This window comes from Pan troglodytes, chromosome 1 (assembly GCF_028858775.2).
Source record: "Pan troglodytes isolate AG18354 chromosome 1, NHGRI_mPanTro3-v2.0_pri, whole genome shotgun sequence".
Classification (NCBI taxonomy): domain Eukaryota; kingdom Metazoa; phylum Chordata; class Mammalia; order Primates; family Hominidae; genus Pan; species Pan troglodytes.
The window spans coordinates 50,014,137-50,037,057 of record NC_072398.2 but is presented as its reverse complement, the minus strand read 5'-3'; the positions used below and the strand labels follow the sequence as shown (position 1 = coordinate 50,037,057).

At 32.5% G+C, this 22,921-nt stretch overlaps 1 long non-coding RNA gene across 1 annotated transcript in view; it reads left to right on the top strand.

Moving 5' to 3' along the window:
* The window catches only part of LOC107969669 (uncharacterized), a 58,398-nt gene extending 37,311 nt beyond the window's left edge, over positions 1-21,087 (top strand). The window contains exon 3 of the long non-coding RNA XR_001711630.3: positions 20,453-21,087. This is a non-coding gene — a long non-coding RNA (uncharacterized LOC107969669). The remainder of the gene's footprint in view (positions 1-20,452) is intronic.
* The last annotated feature ends 1,834 nt before the right edge of the window (positions 21,088-22,921 follow it).

Sequence of the window (22,921 nt, the reverse complement as noted above, 5' to 3'; positions counted from 1 at the left end):
TGTGTATATATAATATTAAATATATGTACATATATATGTCAACAGGAAAATGCCCAAATATGTATATTTTAGCTAGATTTCTTCAAACACTTTATAAATATTCTATAGTTGTATTGTGCAAAATGCTTACACAAATAATTAACTCTTTTTTTAAAGGATGAAAATTAGGAATTTAAATGCTCCTGTTAAAAAAATGCAGTAGCATCTTATTTTTGAGCTTTGCTTAGAATGCATTCTCTATCTTTGTCACAAGCTTGGTTACTTGTTGCCTCCTGGATATTAAAATTCAATGAAATATTGTTTAGACATCTCATCATCTAATATTAGAAACATCATCAAGGAATTTAAGTCTTGTATGATTTGTAATAAAAAATACTTTGTAATAATAAAATTAAAGTTTATAACCTAATAATTTTGTTACTTTTAGAGCTTTAAAAATCAATTTTTCTTTCAAAGACAAAATGATTAGGATGGACAAGTTGACTATGTTGTTAATATCAGGAAGGAAAACACCCCAGAGAGCTTCAATTAACCAATTTACAATTAATCATATAGGAGTGTGTGTGTGTATGTGTGTGTGCGTGTGCACGTGCGCGTGTGTGTATCCAGTGGTTAATCAGAGATGGCAAGATCAGGTTAGCTACACATTGACTGGTTGCATATCTCTGGTGTCACTCAATCCCAGAAAGTGTCTCACATCATAAGAAAGCATTTACATAGAGAATACTGACTGCAGGAAGTTTTTTCTGCATTTCTTGTGTCAAGGTGTCCTTTCTACATCAAGGGGGGTGGGGAGCAACCCCTGTGTTTCTCATGTCTTACTGAATTAACTTCCTGTTAGTTTTTTGTTTCACACCATGAAATTATTTGTTGAGTGCCTACAATCTGTAGAATACTATGCTGGGTGCTAGAACCTGTGCTGCACTGCATCCTCTACCACTTAGTACAGTATCTAGCACATGACTCAAAAGGTATTTAAAAAGTGTAAATGAATAAGTGATAAAACAAGAAGTTTGACCGAAGGAATAGACACATTCTTTAAATTGTGAGTTATCTAATTATGTGTCCTGATTTCTAGATTTGGAAAATGATTGTTCTGGAACTGATGGTAATAAATGACTTGGACTTCAAAAGAGCCTGAAGAGAGCTGCATACATCTTTTGCAGTCCTTGTCTGCATGCTATAGGGAGAAAGGCTGTGCTTTATGTGGAAATCTCAATTTCTTATATATCAGAATGTTCTTTTGCTAAGGCGGGGCAGAGACCCAAACTACCGGGATCATGACAACCATTAGTTCTTTCTGAATTTCTGTACTAGTTAAGCATCTTGATTTAACACAATAAAGATCTATTTCTTGCTCCTCTCAGAGTCCAGTGAAGGTAACTGGGGTAAAAGGCTCTCTGTGCACTGCTAGCCCAGGCTTCTTTCATATGTCTCTCTCCTAAAGCCTCAAAGTTCTCAGTGGAATCCTCTGCACCTGGCTGAGTAAATGATCAAAGAAAGAGAGTATGAAACACAGCATGAGTGGGTCTAAAAGTCAGGTCTGGAAATGGGGAACATCATTTCTACTCATACTCCATTGGCTCACTTACCTGCAAAGACTCTGAGAAATGAGTCTCGCAGTGTGCCCAGGAAGAAGAGAAACACTGGTGAGCACATTCTCTGCTGCAATTGGCAACACTCCCAGGTAGAACTCTGCTTTTATAATAACTACTAAATCTTCATGCTGTTAAGGAGTTTATTTTGTTAATATTTATTTGTCACTACCAAACTTAGAAAGAAAAAGGAGAGGAAAGAGTAACTAGAAAAATATCTACAAACTGTCTATTGTCAGACAATAACTGATTTTTCTCTTTCCCAGCAAAGTAAACATTGGTCCTGAGTCTTTAGGAAGGAGATGGAAATTAGAGTTATAGAAATTATTGGAAGGAATTTTTCCACAGGCTAATAGTGAGGGAAAAATAACTTAAAGTAATGTATTTATATTTAATTATAAATGTAAATATAATTAATCATAAATATGAGTATCTGCATGTGAATACATGTGTTTCCTCCCAAGAGCTGCATACTTCTTGGGTTACTTAAGGAGTAAAAGCATACTGGGTATTTTCCAGATTAGAAACCAGCAGCTGGAGTAGGAGCATCAACTCCCACTCAAAAACAGTTCTTTATTCCCTTCCATTCTAGTGCAAACCCTCCCCCAACTTCTAACATTTCTCTTTGAATTCTTTTTTCTTTTTTTTTTTTTTTTTCCCATGGAAGGAAAATTGTGTCATCTGGAGGCATTCTCACGGGTTAGAGTAACAGCCAAAATTTCTCACCGCTGCCTTCTGTAGGCCCTTGAAATCTCCAAGACAAGCAAAGCCAACAGTGAAGGTTTTTGTTTGTTTGTTTGTTTATGGCTCAGTGATCTCATCTTTTCTTTGATCAGGACATGGTGATAGTGGGACTTTGAGAAGTACTAAGCTATGAGGACGCAAGGGCATAAGAATAATACAATGGACTCTGAAGACTTGGGGGGAATGGTGGGAGGGGTCGAGGGATAAAAGACTACAAATAGGGTGCAGTGTGTACTGCTTGGGTGATGGGTGCACCAAAATCTCACAAATCACCACTAAAGAACTTACTCGTGTAACCAGACACCACCTGTACCCCAATAACCTATGGGAAAAAAGTACAGGTTGTATTGAAAGTTTTCTAGGCATCTGGACAGCTAGAAGACAATTAGGTAGAATGTCACCTGCAAACAAATCAACTGAACATTTACTTAATATACATCTGCCTTTATAAAGGGTACCTTGTAAATTGCATAGCTTTATTCTAAAATGGTATGGTTCATGTGCAGGAATTTTATCTTATGCTTTATTTTAACATGTATTATTTTTCCCGATAGATTTCCAGATCTCCCACGTATTATAATTTGGTCTATAAAAATAATAAGATATTTTAATATCAAAAATGATTCAAATAATTTTTAAATTAGTTTGAAATGTATTTATTTCCTTTTTCTTCTTTCAGTTATACCAACTTTTAAGTTTTAACTGAAACATAATTCAATATAGAAGAAAAGGATTATATTAAGTAGTGTTCATTTATACAAGTGTTTTCCTACAGTTGAAGTTAAGAAAGACTGTTAAAACTTGATACTCCACTAAAAACCTAAACATCTCTCTTAGATAAATTCTATTGCATTGTTTTATTATCCTGTTACTCTGAAATTATCTTACTACAAAAATTAATGCATTAGATATACACATTAAGCATATTATAAATACTTAAAATAGTAACCTTTTATAAATATAATCAATGAAATGAAAATAGCTTCTATTACATAATATAAAATAAATTTATAGTTTACTTAATATAAAACAATTACAAATTAGTTATTAATTTCCCTACAGAAAAACCATTTTATCACTTTGTACTTTAACAGTTTAAATGGCTCATCTATTTACATAACATTAAAAATAATAACTATGTAAAAAGTTATGAATTATTAAGAATTTATCACATTCATTCATTAATCAACTATTGATAGGCTATTTGGTTTCAAGTATTATACAGTTATAATTTAGAAAATGACACGTTGATAATTATAACGTAGTATACTTGTACACTTGTACTTTACAGTTTTGAGAGAACTTTCACCTCCAGTATTTTACTGGAGTCTCAGAATAACCAAGTGAATTTCAAAAAAAAAAAAAAAAAAGTCTGGAACCAAAATCTATGATCCTTTCCTCTAGTACGTCAGTCTAACTCTCTATTGAAAACCCCCAAATGTTGAGAAAATCCCATGGAAATAATATCCCAACTAGATGATAATATTATTTAGGCCATACTCTCTTTAACTTTTCTGCAGGATAAAAAGGTCTATACACTTGGGAAAGGATAGGGCTACATAATGTCACCCTTAGGAGCTAGGTTTCAGTTAATTGCAAAGTCTATTTTCTACTGTTTTCTACATGGTGTCATAGAAGTTTTATCTGGTTAAAAAAATGGGAAAAATGATTTAAGAGTGCATTTACTGCCTCAACATTCATAGCACGCAGGAGTGGAAATAACACTAAGCTTGAAGTCAATCGACTTGGATTTGAATCCTCTTAAACACTTGCCAGCTCTGATATTGGGCAAGTCACCTAACCAGAGTTTCCAACCTCTGTGGAAAAGATTGTTGCTCTTAATAATAATGATGATGGCAATGATTATGATAGTTTTGTATTTATTGAGCACTTCCACTCAGAAGTCATTTGTCTTGATATTTAAAATAAATACCATTGATTAAAACCTATTTCACAGTAATTTTGAGAGTATGTCTATCATATACATATGTAATGTATGTTGACATACATACATCTAGTGTTACGAGATCTGAAGGTGTAGTTTTAAAATAAAACATTGGTTACTAAAGTTGATATGGAGACAGAAAAGACCCAGAACAGCCAACACAATATTGAAGGAGAAGAACAAAGTTGGAGGACTGACACTACCCAACTCCAAGACTTACTATAAAGCCATTATAATCAAAGCAGTGTGATATTGATGGAAAAATAGACAAATAGATCAATGGAACAGAATAAAAAGCCCAGAAACAGACTCATATTTATATATTCAACTGACCTTCAACAAAGGAGCAAAAGCAACATAATGGAGAAAAAATAACCTGTTCAACAAATGGTGTCCAACAATTGGACATCTACACAGAAATGATTAAATCTAGACACAGACCTTACACCCTTCATAAAAATTAACTCAAAGTGGATCATACACCTAAATGTAAAATTCAAAACTATGAAACTTTTAGAATATAACAGGAGAAAATCTACATGATGTTGGGTATAGCAATGACTTTACAGATACAATATCAAAAGCAGAATCCATGAAAGAAATAATTGATAAGTTGGACTCCACTGAAATTAAAATTTTCTGTTCTCCAGAAGACACTGTCAAGAGAATGAGAAGATTTCTTACAGTTTGGGAGAAAATATTTGCAAAAGACATATCCAAAAGAAACATTGACTTTTTTTCCTAATAAAAGATGGTTATCTAAAATATACAAATAAATCTCAAAATGCAACAATCAAAAATGAACAGCTAGATTAAAAAATGGGCAAAAAAACCTGAACAGACACCTCACCAAAGAAAATATACACATGGAAAATAAGCATATGAAAAGATGCTCAACATCATATATCATCAGTAATTTTCAAATTAAAACAACAATGAGATATTATACACATCTAATAGAATTGGAATGGCAAAAATCCTAAACACTGATAACACCAAATATTGGTGAGGACATGAAGCAACAGGCATTGATTGCTGGTGAGAGTGCAAAATGGTACAGTCACTTTAGAAGACAGTTTGGGAGTTTCTTACAAAACTCAACACACTCTTACCATATGACCCAGCAATCATGCTCCTTGGTATTTACCCAAATGAACTGAAAATGTATGTCCACATAAAAACCTGTATATGGATGCTTATAGCAGCTTTATTCATAATTGCCAAAAGTTGGAAGGAAGCAAGATGCCCTTCAGGAGGTCAATGGATACATATCCTATGATTCAGACAGTGGAATATTGTTCAGTGCTAAAATGAAATGACATATGAAGCCATCGAAAAAGACACAGAGGAACATTAAATGCATATTACCAAGATAAAGAAGCTAATCTGAAAAGGCTGTGTACTATATAATTCCAGCTATATGACATTCTGAAAAAGGCAAAGTTATGTAAACAGTGAAAAGATCAACAGTAGTCAGAAATTAGGGTAGAGGGAAGGATGAATAGGTGGAGTACAAAGGATTTTTAGGTCAGTGAAACTATTCCCTATAATACTATAATGGTGGATGCATACATACTGTTATATATATATATGTTAAAACCAATAGAATGTACAATACCGACAGTGAACCCTAACATAATGACATTGGGTAATAATGATGTGTGAATGTAGGCTCATTGATGGTAACAAATATACTGCTCTGGTGCAAGATGTTAATAGTGGGAGGGGCCGTGCATATGTGCTGAGGGTATACAGGAACTGTGCATTTTCTGCAAAAGTTTGCTGTAATTCTAAAACTGTTTTGAAAAATAAAATCCATTTAAAAATTAAAATAAAATAAAATTTTTAAAAAGTGTTGTCAATATGATTGAAGTCATTTTTAAGTGTTTTAAATTTGTTGGTTATATTAAATCTTTTCCCCCATGTCTGCTCAGTGTATAAATTCACATATCATTGCCTTTCCTTTCTGATTTGCCACACTCCCCCTATACATTTCTTACACTGTTCTTCTCTCATCTACTTCATGATGCCTGAGGCATATGTAGAGTTGTAGTCTGTGGTTCAAGTTAGGAAAGGTACTGGATTTCATTGGAAAGTACTTACTTCCATTCTTCTTTCCCCATTTCAAGGCCTTGTTTGATAAATTATCAATCAGTCTTTTATAGAATTATAATTCCCAGTAGGCAAAATGGAAGTTATATTATTAGGAGACAATGTACAGGTAGAACCCTTGAGTTATCTCTGAGCCAACTTACTGCCTGATTTATACATCACTAAAAGATCATAATGTCAATCCAAAAAGTATTTGCCAACTTTAGTTTTCTTCTCAGTATCAATATTAGAAGAAAGAAATGGTTTTCTCTTTTAAAGCTTTAATCAAACAAATTTAAAAGACACCATATTTTGGAGAATTTAGAATACTTTTTGCTATATGATTTATAGATGGAGTTTTTAAATGTTTTATTAATTTAACACATTTTTATTGGTGCTCTGCCATTTGCTAAAATCTGGGGATATGGTGAAGCACAAGAGAGACAAGTTTCCTGCTTTTGTGGAACATGTTTTCTGGTATGAAAGAAAAATAAAAAGCATGGAAACACAAGAGTACACAAATAATGACAATATAATGAACACTTGGAAAGAAAGATATCAAATAATCAAGAGAATCCAATTAGATGGTATGATTAGGGAAAACATGTTAGAGAAGGTAACATTTGGACTGAGACCAGTAGAATTAAAATGAGCACACCAAATAGAAACTGTGGTAATGGGCATTCTTGGAAAAGAAAAATGATACCCTGGTACAAAAACAGTTTGCATGAAAAAACACAAAGTGGGCCAGTGTACCTGAAACAGAATGAGCAAAGGAAGAATTCATGTAGTGAAATCAAGGAAATAGAATGGAGTCATCAAAAACCTTACAAACCATAGGAAAACTTAAGATTTAATCTAGCACATTAGGCATTCATTGAAGGATTTTACATGAAGGAGTAGTATGATCTGATGTATGTCTTAAAATGTTTATACTGGTGGTTGTATTTGAAATAAGGATAAACAATGGACTACTAAAAAACAATTAGTAGACTACCACATCGGTCGAAGGGAGAACTAGTCAAGACTTGGACTAGAGAAGTGATAGTGGAAATAGAAAGAATTGAATGTATTTTAAATATCTGTTGGAAATAAACTGAATAGGATGTGTTGCAGATTAGATGTTGGGGGTATGGAAAGGAAATTATCAAATAAAACAACTAGGTATTTGTCAAGTAGGCAGTTGGATATGAGTCTGATTTGGGCACAAGGTTGTCCACATAGAGATCTGTGGTTCATAGTGAACATTGCATTGCCATCCTGGAATGTCTGGAAATTGTATGTGGGCATTACTTAGACGTCACAATGATTTGGGGGGTTCTATTGACATTTGGCTGTCAGTGGCTGAGAATGCTAGATGACCAGCCGTGGTGTACAAAAATTTGGAAAAACAAAGTATCGGCCCATGTCCTACACGATATTTCAATGTTCTCTCCAACTGAATACCTTGTAAAGATAAATTGGTAGTAGTTAATTGCATGATAATTCTTTTTTATTCAGCAAGCAGTTACATAAGAAGCCCAATAACTTATAAAAAAGATAGTTAAGGAGAAGGAAAGCAAATATATTGTCTTAAAATCATGAAATAAATTTGTCTACTCTGTTTATCTGTCTCGTTCTTGATGTATTCTTGCATTTCCAACCATATATTTAGTGGTAACACATTTCAGTGCTGTAATGCAGCTATTAAAAATCAGTAGTTTTAGTGCTGTAATGTAGCCCTGATGTAACAGATGAAACCCCTTGCAACAGACTCAGAACCAAATGTTAATTAAAATAGTGCAGATGTATTAAGGAATGTCATTAATAAAACTTTAAAAAGATATATCACTGCCAAGATAAGAAATGACTAAAGTGAAAATAACATGGAAATGTTATATTTGTTTTGGGGCTGCCTATTGTTTCTCAGACGTTCTGTCCCCAGAGGTGTAACACAACTTCTCTATATCCTCTTATATTTCTGCTTCTCTTTCTATCTATACTCTAGTCCCTGTTGCCCATTGAAGTAGAGTCCTGTGTCTCCTTAAGTACCAGAGACTAAATGTAGACTTCCATTTGTGGTAGAATTTTAAGAGAGAAAGTATGTTTGAAATTTTGAGATACTTTATCACTACTTCATACCATGTAATAACATAGGAATTATTTTGGTACTAAGAAAAAAGTTCCTTAATAGAATATCAAACTTTCTTATTGGTTCCACTTCAACAGTCTGAAATTTATCTTGGCCACTTTTCTTATTCCCATTATAGTTATTTTCTTCCCATATACAATTGAATTGTATTTATTATAACATTCTAAACTAGATTTTATTCTCAAGCCCATTTCTACCTCTCTGCACCTTTTTTTATATTTGTTTGCTTCTTGTATATAATGGCTTTTGATTGTCTCACTTATAAATTCATTATAAATAGGTACAAACATTACCTATGGGTATGTCTACTAATAAAGACATTTCTAAAAATTTACATGTTAAATCATATTATTTTATTGTAAATTAATTTCCTTTTATTTTTTCTTTGAGTTAGGCTGCTATATTGACTTTTTTTCTAATCATGTCTCTAAGTAATTTACAGTATTTGTAAATTTTATGTGGGGATAGTAAAGATGGCAGTGTAATAAAATATTTTATATAACAGAAGGCCTTAGATCCAATAGGAATGAGATCCACTGATATAAGTATTATTTTAGCCAGCCAACTAGATGAGATCATCCAGGAAATGGCATAGCCAGAAAGGAGGAGGGGGCCTGGCACTTGGCTCTAAGTTACTCTAACATGTAGGTTGTGGGTAGAAGAAGAGAGGCAAAAGTGAGGAGCAGGAGTAGCTAGTGACGAAAGAAAGAAATAGAAGATATTGGCATCATGGAAGCCAACAGAGAGAAGTATTTCAGAAAAGACATGGGATCTCCTTTGTTAAAGGCTGCTGAAACTTTAAAGATAAAGACAGAGTAAAGTCCTTAGCATTTGGCAAAATGGTAGCTATTGATGACATTAAGAGGAGTTTCAGTGGAAAAGTGGGAAAGTAAGATTGTAGTAAGTTAACGGTTAATTGGAGATAAAAGCTGAGAATTTTTTTTCTTACAATGAAAATAAGAATTGTATGTAGTGAGGATTTCAGAACAGAAGAAGTATCTTTTATGAGAGATATTACAGATTAACAAGAAAAATGATTAAATTTTAACAGCATAGTCTTCTGATTCTTTTGATAACACATTTAGCTTATAAAAGTATACTTGTTATAAACAGTATAATAACGAAAATATTTAAGATAGTAGAATTTTAAATCCTGGTAAAATAGGCACGAATATTAAAATAGTTGATGAGAAGCTTGAAATTGAAATAAGAAAAAAAATCCCTGGCACATAGCGGGTACTCAGAATATATTTTTAAATGAATAAATAGATTATTTGTAAAAGACTGATATATTGCTGTTCTTTGGAAAGGGGTGTAAATAAAAACCTTAGCTTATGTTAGGTGTTCCTAGACTTTCTGTTGGGGCTATATTTAACTTTACTACTTAAAAGAAAGAACACTAAGTCCTCTTTTTTTTTTCTCTCTCTCTCTTCAAAGAACCAGTAAGTACTTGACGGGTATTTTATTAGTGATCTATGTAAACACCATAGCTTAAATATTAAAACATTACATAGAAAATCATCTGTCTATTTAAAACTGAAAGTGAGAAAAATATCTAATGACATTTGTTTTGAAGCACTTCACTAAGATTTTAGGTGAAATATTTTAAGTTCCTGTCATAACAATGTAAAATATACAATTTTAGTGGATTTTTTGCTCAATGTAATTTTCACTTTAGGCAGAATGACTCAAAATACACTGATAAAATTGTCTTTCCTAACAAGGCAATTGCTGTTGATCATCACAGTACAGCCTCAGGGAAAATGGCTTTTTAAGATATATGTGTGCTTGAAGTTATTTTAATAGGTAATGTCAATGTAAGCTTGGAAAATGGAGGCTACACTGAAAATTGGTTGAAGATGGGGAGTCCTCTAAATATGCTTTTGTCATATTTTGGAGACAATAATGCAAAAGCTAACATAGTAGTGGGCTATGTTAAATGTATGTGAACAGAAAGTCTTCCCCTGAACAGTAATTCACAAGTCACTTTTCCCAAATACCAAGTAGTTTATCAGCAAATGGCTTTAGTTAGGTCACACTGAAACACTTGGGCCTGTTTTAAATTACATCACTTGTCATGGCCTCCTAATAGCCACCATTGGTTGGGTGATCAGTAGTAGTAGGAGAGAGAGGTATAGAGGGTGAGAATCAACCAAAATTAAGGACTCTGATGAAATTGAACATATTACAATTCTATGATCTTTTAATATGTATTGTACTGAAGGTCTTTCAATCCAAATTTTAGAATCTGTTCACCATATGCTGCACACTGTCTGGAATTCTCCACATGGAAACAACCAATTTATTTCTAAGAGAAATTTGACTTAGACTATTTTTGGGCAGATTTTGCAGTGTTTTTGTGTGTTTAGTCCAACGAACTTGTTAAAGCTATAATTATTTTTATGGAGAAGGCTAACTACCCAAACACAGGAAAAAATAATTTTCTCAAAGCCTATTTGAAAACTATAATGAAAAAGTTAAATATTTTATGATAATAATAATTCTCATCCTACTGTGTGTAGATCCTACAATAATAACTCATTTTTTTCTTTGCTAAAATTGCCACACTTAAAAGCATTTCTGAAAACACGTACCATCTTTTCTAACACTGGCATTTCAAATGTCTCTTTTCCATCCATGGGATCACAGGCATGCCATCCATCACTGGATACTCCTTGATCTTAAGAAGTTTTCTCTCTCGTGCTCTCTCTCTCTCTCTCTATTTGACTATTTCACTAAGGAGTACTATGCTCTAGCATATAATGTACTACATCTTTAAAATTTCTTAATTTCATGATTTCACATGATTTAAAACACATTAGTTCCTTTTTTTAGTTTTTTAAGTTTCAATTTTCTGTAGCTTATGTTCATTTATAATGAGTGATAGCTGTATTTACAAACACTCTAGAGACTATAATCCATTATATTTAGAATGGTAAATTATTTATACATCTATTCTGGAGAGTATTTTGATTTTTCTTTAAATAATCATTTTTTTCTGAAATAGAAAGCATATTATCTTCTGTTGCTATGCTATTGTTTCAGTTTATGTTTAGATTTTCAATTTCAGTCTTCATGATATTTTTGGTGGTGAAGGGTTTCAGTTTTGAAAAAGTGATGAGGTAATGTCTTTATTTTTTAATCAGCGTCTCCTCCATTCCACTTTTTTCGATGTTTCTGCCTCCTTGAATAGTCCTTGATAAAATGAAACTTAATCATCATTCAGTTTCTAGTTTTTCCTAACAAACGCTACCTTTTGAAATTAAATGTTATATGCACTTTGCAAATCCAAGCTTATGTAATATTTGGAAAGACTTAGAAATCATCTGTCCAATCTCCTCAGTTAGTGGATGGGAAAAGTAAGCTTCCCTCAAATCCTAAGGTGAAATGATTGCTTCAAGATCATAAAACTGGTTAACACATAGGGTATTTCTCAAAATTAATTTCCAAAAAGATTATATGTTTCATTAACTAAAAAAAAAAAATCCCTGAACATTTGTTCAATAAAACAAAAACATTTTAAACAAAATGAAAGTCAATTCATTACAGATGCATAAACTATTAAGAAAATAAAATTATTTCAAACATTTATATAAACACATAAGCTTGACATTTTCATTTTAATTAATAATTTCAACATTCTTGTCTTTCTAAAAGTTTACAGGAGCATTTGACTAGTTGCGTTCTTAAAAATGCTTTTGGCTACTTTTGCAGCCAAATCATTACCTAACCACCTCTACTTCAGCCATGATCAGGTGAATAATCTTTGTACACTTGGACTGCATTTTGAAGGTATGTTTATACTGAGTTGTCATGTTACAGGATACAGATAACAGGTCTATATGAAACTCAGAATAGTACTTTAATAGATATGCTACTTGCTATAAACAAGTAGCTTTAAATTGAGATAGATTTTTTTTGCCTTACAGTCAATCAAGAAAAAAAATTATATAGGTACTCACCACTTAATTTGGTCTAAAAAGGAATAAATTTTCAGGCACTGTCTGTATTATAAAGTTCCATTGCTACCTCTTTATTTCCATGTAACATGTTAATCATTTTGTTCTGGGTTTGAAATAGATTCTTTAGTATGTAAATATTTCAAGCCTTGGTATAGCATTTCAGAAATGCTCTCAAATGTAGAATTTCACAGATCACTAAAAAGCTGTGATTTAATTTTTACAAATAGTGCAACATAAATTTAATTCATCTTGGTGCTGGGTGGCTTAGTGCATGCTTATCTAGTTATAGTATTTGGTGAGTAGCAATGTGAATTTTATCAAGTAAATGATCTTCGGGTTGCAGAATGGTCTCCATTATGGAAGCAACATAAATCTGATAGCTGCATAGACTAAGGGCAGAACCAACAATGAAATATACGTATTAATCCCTGAATCATTTTCTGAAATAAAATGTTAGAGTGTTTTATCTTTAATCATAACTGGGAAATTTTAATATATTAAGTTCAATGGACAACAAGTGAATGCAGAAATAGCAAGCTATATTACAGGTGTGTTTTTAACAGTCAACAGTTTGAAAGGAAAACAGGAAACTCTTACTGCTGGTCTACTGCTGATGTATGTCATTATTTTTACAAACAAGGAAGACTGTAGCTAGTTTATTTGACCTATTGTCTAGGTAAGACCACATGTCTTAACTGCTCCATTCAAAATTTCTCCCAAAGAAGATATTGCTTTGTCTCACGCAACTCTTCACATTATACCATGTCAATTTGATGGCTTGATTTATTGTATTTCTCACCACTCTTATTTTTGCTATCTAGTTTTACAGAAATACAATTATCATTTAAATTATAGATTTATTGCCTAAACACTGGAAAATAAATTTAAAGCCATTAAGAACACAGAAGCAAAAACTGTATTATTTAACAGTAGTTAAAAATCCTTAGTTGGATATATTGACTGCATCTTGCCACTCGGAACTTTCTGTAAAAGGTTAAAAAAATTAACTTTAAAATGTTCCTACCAACTTCTTCAGTTGCATTTGGACATTTGTTAAAAAAAAGAAACTAGGGTTTTTCCCCCCCTTTTTAAAAACAGCAACTTTGATAAAGCAGATAAAAGTGAATGCTAGGTTGTTTATCAAGTGCGTATTTTAAAATCTTAGCTTTGTTTATCTATAGTAGTTTCTTTGGAGACCATTATAAGAAGTGGCTACCCAATGCACTTTAATCTTTCTAGTTTGTGATATGGTTTAACTGAATGTAAGATTAAGCTATATCATTCTAGCTTTACATCAGTAAATACCTGGTAAGAATTAGCCTTGTACATAAATAGCTTAGAATTTAACCCTTTCTATATAATGTTACTTCAAAACTGTGATGGGTTTTTCCACATATCAAATGTAAAATATAATGAGTAATTTAGCCTTGTTTAGCTTAATTTCTAATCACAGATATTTAAAAATATATGAAGGACTAAACTTTGACAGCTAGCAAGTTTAACTATCAGAAAATTGTAACATACATTTTACATTTCTGCTTCCTTGATTTATTGATACATTTCTTCAAAGAGCCATTCTCAAACGCAGGTAGCTTAACTGACCTTTCAAAGGCCAGCATTTATGCTGTATGATTAAGCTTGCAGACTAGATACTTTGTTCTGAATGTGACTATAATGCTATGAGCTTAACCAGTAAGCTCTTCGAGAGTTAGAAAGAGCTCCAATAATCAGCATCCCTCCCAATTCAGAATATTACATCCTATAAAAAGATTATTTATTATCTGTATGTACACTCAATATATCTATCTCAGCTTTCACATAAGAACCTTTGGAGTAAAGTAATCTAATAGATTTATTACGCTCATCCTAAATATTTATTCAAGGTTCAACAATTCTGATTCTTTTAAACTTTTCTCTATTACATTTTTTTTTTTCTAGGATATCTTCATTCTGGTTATACTTCTCCAGATAAATGATAGTTCAGAATTATGTTTCAAAACGCTTTAGAGGAGATTATGTTGTAGAAAAAATGTATTATTTGTTACTTTCCTTTAGCGATGGAATATAACTCTTCCTTTAATTGAACAGTATGTTAAAGTAATTGAATTTTCTCATTAATATTCCTATTGAACCATATGTTAAAGTAATTGAATTTTTTCATTAATAATTCTACTGTATAAGAAAACATCGTTCCTATAACACTTAAATTCCAGTGTGGCAATACACTGACAAATAATGTGACACATCAAAGAATAATGTGAAAACAAAATGTATATCTTTGAAGTCACTCATTCAAGATAATACATTGAAAGCATAGAATGGTGAACAAGATCATCCAAATCATTTAAATTTTATTTTTCTATTCCATGAAAACTTTGAATGAGACCCCCAGAAATATCTGAATGTATATTTCATATCAAATATGACACCTTGAGGAGCTGTTATTGCAACAACGCACTCAATGTTTAAAACAAAATCAAAATGCCTCAATGTAAGTGTAGTCCTTCTCCTACTTTAGTGAGGTACCTTATATTTTCTATATCTCTCTCCAACAAATTTATTCTCCTACTACTTCCCCCAGATCTCTGAAAAATAGGACATATTAACCCCTTATTTTTCCTCAAGGCCCTGTCAAACGATCATGCCAACATAATAATAATTTTTAAAAAGGACTCCCTTTTAATATGTACACCTTTTTGAATATACACTTATGTATCTTACACCATCATTTCATTATTTGCATTACATCATCATTTCTTTAATTATTTGCATAGTATTTATCTTAACATCTAATTAATTGTTTTATCTCTAACCTTGTCTGTGCTCTGACAACAATTTTAAATGTTAAATATACCTGTTAAATACCAGAGGGATGAAGATGATGAATTAAATACAACCTGTTTTTATATTCCCGTCAAGAATCCCACTAAGATAAAAATAAGGGGATTTTTGAATGTGAACACATATAGGACAAAGATAAGTAGAGTAGACACCATCACAACTGTACTTTGGAAGACAGAAAGCATATGAACAGATAGTAACTGATTTAGCAATCTGGGAAAGACTGAACTCTTAACTCACGGCAAAAATCCAAGAAACAACCTTATCTATACTACAGAATACCGTTAAAAAATTAAAAATTTGTAGTGCCAGTTTTCTGATGGAAATGAGGGCAAGGTGGATTAAAACAAGGATGAGTAGTTGGAAACTTTAAGCAACAGTTAAAACCATACACCCATTAGGATGGCTAAAATTATAAACATGGATAATAACAGGTGTTGACAAGGATGTGGAGTACCTATAAAATGGTCCAATCACTTTGAAAAACTGATAGTTTCTTAGAAATGTAATCTTACACATCTAGTATTTATGGAATGGAAACAAAAGCATATGTCCACATAAATATTTATAAACAAATGTTCACAACAGCTTCATTTGAAATGGTCAAAAATTAGAAACACCTCAAGAGTCCATTTATAGTTAAATGAATAAAATAAAGGACGTACATTTATACCATGGAATAATACTCAGTAATAAAAGAAGCAAATCATTGTAAACACAACAACGTGGATAAGTCTCAAAATCATTATTGTGAAAGAAGCAAGACACAAAAGATTACAAGCTGTATTACATTTATATAAATTGCAAAATTGTCTATAGTAGTTGCCTGGGGTAAGGACTAAAGTAAGAATTGACTTCAAGGGATGTGAGGAATATTTTGCGGGTGATGGATATATTCTGTATATTGATTGTGGTTGTGTGGTCATGAGCAAATATACTATCAAAATTTATTGGGTTGTATACTTTCAATAGAAGGGATTTATTGCATGCCTGTTATTCCTCAATAAAATCAATGAGTAAAAAAGCAATTTAAAAAAGAACAAAGAAACAATTAGAACCTCAGGTCTTCTCAATCATTGCATACCTCCAAAGGATTTATTTTATTTTGTACCAAAAAAAGACCGGAGGTGGGCAAGATAGAAGGTTTCTAATCTGGGAGACATTTGAAGGTAGAGGATTCTGTTGAACATAGGATAATTAAATTAACATTTATAATACTGAATATTGATCCCCTAGCTCCCTCCCCAACATGTCTTCCAGAATGACAGCAGCCAAGATTATAACCTCTAGGCTATTGAAAGATCATTATATGGAGAATCTACTTAGCCAACAGAAAAAACATGAATACACTTTTTTTAAGACAGTGGCTTAACCTATAGCGAAGATTACAGTTACACGCTTCATTTGGGGACTCGATATTCCAAGGTAACTTTTAAATACCCTACTTTTAAATATTAGCAGACACCCAAGGATCACCAGCCATCTGTGAACTTCCAAGTTAAAAAAAAAAAAGGATCAAAATATACAGAGAAAAAATAAGAAATTTTGTAAATTGGGACTATGCATGAAAAAAGAATTTTATTGATATGCTTAGAGAAATAAGACATTTTTATTAAAAAAGGATTCAGCACAATTTTAAAAAATTCTATTGCAATATCCAAATATAAAGGTGAGAAAATCTCCTTCAAAGCACAGAAATATAAAATTAAAACAGAAGAAAGGAAAATTAAGTGAAAGGAATATAAGAAAATGAAAGAAAAACTAAAGGAAGTATAACATCCAGGTAACAGAAGTGCCAGAAAGAGAGAGAATAATAAAAACTGAAGAGAGAAAACTATCAACTAAATAACTGAGAATATTTCTTACAATTGAAGGACTTGGGTTGTGAGAGTAAAAGCCCCACTCTGCGCTCAGCAAAATAGACTCAGCAAAATGGACCCATATCAAGGTACATCAACATGAAACTGTAGAACCCTGAGGGCAAAGATAAGATTTTATGACTTCCGGGGAGGGAACAAAAATGAATCACATGAAAAGTCTCAGGAGTTAGAAAGGCTTCAGGCTGTTTATGAACAACACTGGAAACTACAGACAATGAAGCATTGTCTACAAGATTTTAAGGGAAAATTATTTAAAACCTAGGGTTTGATACTCAGCCAAATCATAAATCAGTACTATGGTAGAGATGTTCAATGTTTGTAAAAATAATCTACTAGGTAATTTTATCAAGAAACTACGCTAAATGAGCTTCATTAAAATAAGGTTATGTACCAACAAAGATGGAAGCATGGACTATAGAAAATATAGGAAAAAGTAAAGAGCATCTTTTGGGTCACGGCAACATGAAAATTCCACAAAGATAGATGTATAGCAGGCATAAAGGAAAATCAGTCCAGAATGGGGCAGGTTAGAAGTCCTCAGAAGAGATGTCTTCAAAAGATATATTTTATCAATTAAATGTTGCATTTTAAAACGAGATTTAGACAATCGGTGAAGAGCTTAGATTTGACTTAGTGTTAAGTACATCATAAAAAAAGTATGCAAAAATCAGGTAATTTTTAACTCCAGAGGGTGAAAAATTTGATTAAGAAAGGAGAAATAGTTTTAGTATGCAAAATAGCTTAGAATAGCATTTACATACACATAATTGTGTAAACACGGATGTAATCAAACTTATAACTATATCGATAACATGGGGAAGATTGAGTGTGTGTGTGTGTGTGTGTGTGAAAGAGAGAGAAAAAGAGAAAGAGAGATGCAGAGAGAAAAAGAAAAGAGGTATACATTTGTGGTAAGAGCTGAGTGTATGAGAGTAAAACAGTGCTAAACCTCATTTCTTTATAGGAGAAAATAAGTAGAGAATACCTAAGAATTGAACAAAAAGTCAAGACATAACAATATAATTCTGATATTTGAAGTATGGAGGTAAATGCCAAAAAAAATCAGCTAAAAAGTTGAAAATAGTTGCCTCTATAGACAGGCAAATTAGAGAGAGAGGGCACAATGAATTCTCTATTTTGTTAGAATAAAAAACTACTTGACTCTTCTAGCTTTGCAAGTACATATATAAAGATTAAAACAAAACCACATTAAAAATATAAAAAATAAAAGCTATTATCCTAGTGTGATGGTTAATACTGAGTGTCAACTTGATTGGATTGAAGGATGCAATGTATTGATCCTGGGTGTGTCTGTAAGGGTATTTCCAAAAGAGATTAACATTTGAGTCAGTGGGCTGGGAAAGGCAGACCCACCCTTAATCTGGGTGGGCACCATCTACTTAGCTGCCAGTGCAGCTAGAATATAAAGCAGGCAGAAAAACAAGCCTACATCTTTCTTCCATGCTGGATGTTTCCTGCCTTCAAACATCGGACTCCAAGTTCTTCAGTTTTGGGACTCAGACTGGCTGTCCTTGCTTCTCAGCTCCTCCTATATATATATAATAGGAGATATATTAGTTCTGTCCCTCCAGAGAACCCTGACTAATACATCTGGCTTCAGAATTCCTCAGTCATGTACATTATTATGTTATATTATGTATTATGTCCATTATTATATTATAATGTTCTTTATCTCTAGCCACACATCATCATATAGTCATGTTTTGTCATTACAATCAACTTGTATCATCTGATGAAAATAAATGTATTTTTAATGTTTTGATTCTAGATCTAAATTCAAGATCAGCATTCTAGCTTTTTGTCATGTATTAATTTCTAATATCTGAACTTACTATTTTCTCTTCATTATGATGTATATTTCCCATTTTTAACACTACAATTTCCTGTACTTCAGAGCTTTTCTGTCTTCTATTGATCAACTTATCACTCTAAACTACATATTCAGCCATTCACTGTAACTTCTCTAACAGCTAAGGATCCCTTAATTGCTTGAATGTTCTCTATTGTAAATCTCTAATTTCTTCATAGCTACATCCTTGTCAGGTTCCAAAAGGTCTTCAGAGAAGTCTGGACTCCTATGCTAACTTATGTTAATTACCTACTCTATTGTATAGTCCTCAAAGTATTAATTTTACCTGTCTTTCTAATATTCAGCTAATTTTTCCATATGGTTTAAATTTATCAACTTTCCTCCTTTTCTTCATAAAGTATCCCTAATGTTTCATTATTCTTTATGCAATAAAATATCACATATCTTATCTCATACAAGGTAGAGAAAGAAATACCTTTCTCCCTTTCTCTATTTTTAACTAGGTCAGGTCCTTTTGTACTGTGTAGTAGGCCGAGTTCTAATACACCATCCCCTGAAATCCCAAGATTCCTGGTCCCTGGTGTACACACATTTTCTCTCAGTTATTCAATCAAGCACTAATCTAGGTATCTCTGTGAAGGGGTTTTGCTGATATAATTAAAAGTCTTAGATTTTAATCAATTGACATTAAGATTATCCTTGTGGGCCTGACCTCATCACATAGCTACTTTAAAAGCAGAGAAGTTCCTCCAGATAGTTGCAAAAGAGCATTTCAGAGATTCAAAGCACCATTGCTTGCTTAAAGATGGAGGAGGACACATGGCCAGAAGTGCAGTGGCCTCTTGGAAACTGGACCAGGCCCTGGCTAATAACCAACGAGGAAATGAGGACATCACCCGGAAGGAACTGAATTCAGCCAAGAACAGGAATGGGCTTGGAGGCTGTTTGTGCCCAAGACCCTGAAGATAAGAAGTCAGTCCAGCTGAAATCTTGATTTCAGCTTTGTGATACTTTGAGCAAGGAGCCCCACCACATTATTCCAGACTTCTGACCTATAGAAAGGTGCTAATAAATGGGGAATGATTTTTTTACTTGCTACATCTGTGAGAATTTGTTCCACAGCAAAAAAAAACTAATAATGCAAAATTCAATTCTCTCTACTTGATTCTGAAACTTTCTCTATCAACTAGCGCTTGTTTTGTGTGTGCATGTTTAAATTCTATCCTATCCTATCCTATCCTGTCCTATCCTATCAGTCTATTATTCTGCCTCCTAATTTTAATACCAATCTTCTTGCAAAAATAAGCTACAGCTACTATCTATATTTTCTCCTTAATTCTGAAGAATACAGAGCCAATGTCCTGTGGAGCATGAATGATGTTTTAATTGACAAATCCTGTTATCTTTGTTCACCCTTTCTGTTTCTCCACAGTGTTGATTACTGGCAGGCTTCTCTGGTCATCTTTCTCCCTCCACTTCTATCAACATGGAGTTTTGTACTCAGCAAAATAAAAATCTTTCAAAACTGAGCACCAAAACAAAACAAAACAAAAGATATTTTTATATTAAAAAACTGAGAGACTTTGTTGGTAGCAAATTAAAACTACAATAAATGGTTAAATGAAGGAATATGGTATCAATTGGAAATGTGGATTTCCACAAAGGAATTGAGGACATTTGATATTATAAAAAGGTAGGTAAGTATAAAAGAAGTTTATTTTTCTTATTTTTGAAAACCTTAAGTAATAATTGACTTTTTAAATCAAAACTAGTAACAATGTATTGAGGAGTTTACAATATGGAGAAAAGGAGTAGCAAAAGACTGTTGTAAGATTCCTAGAATGTATGTGAAGTAGAGTATTATTATTTGATTGTAGACTGTGATAAGTTAAAGATGTAGAGAGTAAATCTTAGAGCAATTACAAAAATATGATGTAAGACAAATAAATAGTGGAGACAAAATTGAATAATAAAAAAACTATTAAATTATTTCAAATTGTTCTCTTCAAGAGACCCAAAAAAAAAAAAAAAAAAAGAGAGAGAGAGAGATGGGACAAATGGAAACCAACCAGGAAGATAAGAGATTTAAACTCAAACATTTTAATAATTACATTAGATGCATTTACATTCAGTTGAAAGACAGATATTGTCATAGTGGATTAAAAAATCTAGGCCTGGTGCAGTGGTTCACACCTGTAATCCCAGCACTTTGGGAGGCTGAGGTGGGCAGATCACAGGATTGAGACAATCCTGGTCAACAAGGTGAAATCCTGTCTCTACTAAAAATACAAAAATTAGGTGGGCGTGGCGGCGCGTGCCTGTAATCCCAGCTACTCAGGAGGCTGAGGCAGAAGAATTGCTTGAACCTGGGAGGTGGAGGTTGCAGTCAGCCAAGATCGTGCCACTGAACTCCAGCCTGGCGACAGAGCTAAACTCCGTCTCAAAAAATATATATATATTATGTAATATATATATGTATGTATATATTATATATATTCATATATATCATATATTTATTTATTTATTTATTATATATAATATAGTATATATATTTATATATTATATATATATACACACACATCTCCTGTTGGAAATTCATTTTAATATAAACATATAGAAAGGTTAAATGGATCGAAAAAGCTATGCAATGCTAATACCAAATACAAGAAAGATGGAATTCCTATTTTAATATCCAACAAAGTAGATTTCAGAGCAAAACATACTACCAATGGCAATGAGGCATATTACATACTGATAAAAACATCAATCCATCAAACAGATATAACTACCCTAAATGTGTATGTAACTGTTAACTTAAAGACATACAAAATAAAAACTGAAAGGAGAAATAGACAAATCCACAATTATGGTTGTAGGGCACACTCTTTTCTGAATAATTGATATAAGATGGGGGGAAAAGGCAGTAAAGTTAAAGATATATACCACCATTACCAACTGGACATGAATGAAATTTGTTGAACACTCTACCCAATAACAGCAGAACACACATTCTTTGAGGTACATGTTGATCAAACACCAATATAGATCCTATTCTGAACCATAAAGCAAACATCAATAAATTTAAAAGATTTGAAATTATACAAAGTATGCTCTTTGGGTATCATATTTGGAAATTAAACAACAAATTTGTAAGTAACTTATTGGTCAAAAAAATCACAAGGGAAATCAGAAAATGTTTTGAACTGAATAAATATGAAAATACAACCTATCACAATTCTTAGGACAAAGCTAAATTGGGGAAATGCGTAGTATTAAATGCTGAACAATTACTAGAATAACAAAAACAAAAAAGTGCTGGCGGGAACACAGAACAACTACACTTTGCAAACTTTTTAACAGTTTCTTATAAATTAAAACTTTTACTTATCTAGATATTTCCAATCCTAAATATTTACCAAATAGAAATAAAAATATATGTCCAGTCGAAAATATTTAAGCAAATTTTCAGACCAACATCTTTCATAATAATCCCAAACTGAAAAAAACACACAAATTTCACTCCTAGATATGTACCACAACAATTCCACTCTTACATATTTACCAAAGAGAAATACATCTATGCGTCTGGACAAAGATCTATAAGCAATTCTTCACAGCAACTGTACTCACAGTAACCCCAAGTTTTGTCCGTGGGTGTATAAATAAACAAATTTTGGCATATCCACACAAGGGAATACTAATCAGCAATGAGATATAAACCTATTAATACATGTTACAACACGGGTGGGTCTCAAAAGCATTATGCTAAGAAAAAAAAACATAAAAAGCTACATGCAGTGTGCTTTCATTTATATGATCTTCTGGAAAAATCTAATTGGTAGGAAACTCTACAAACAGAAAACAGATCGGTTGTCCATAGTGAGGGTAGAACAGGGTATTT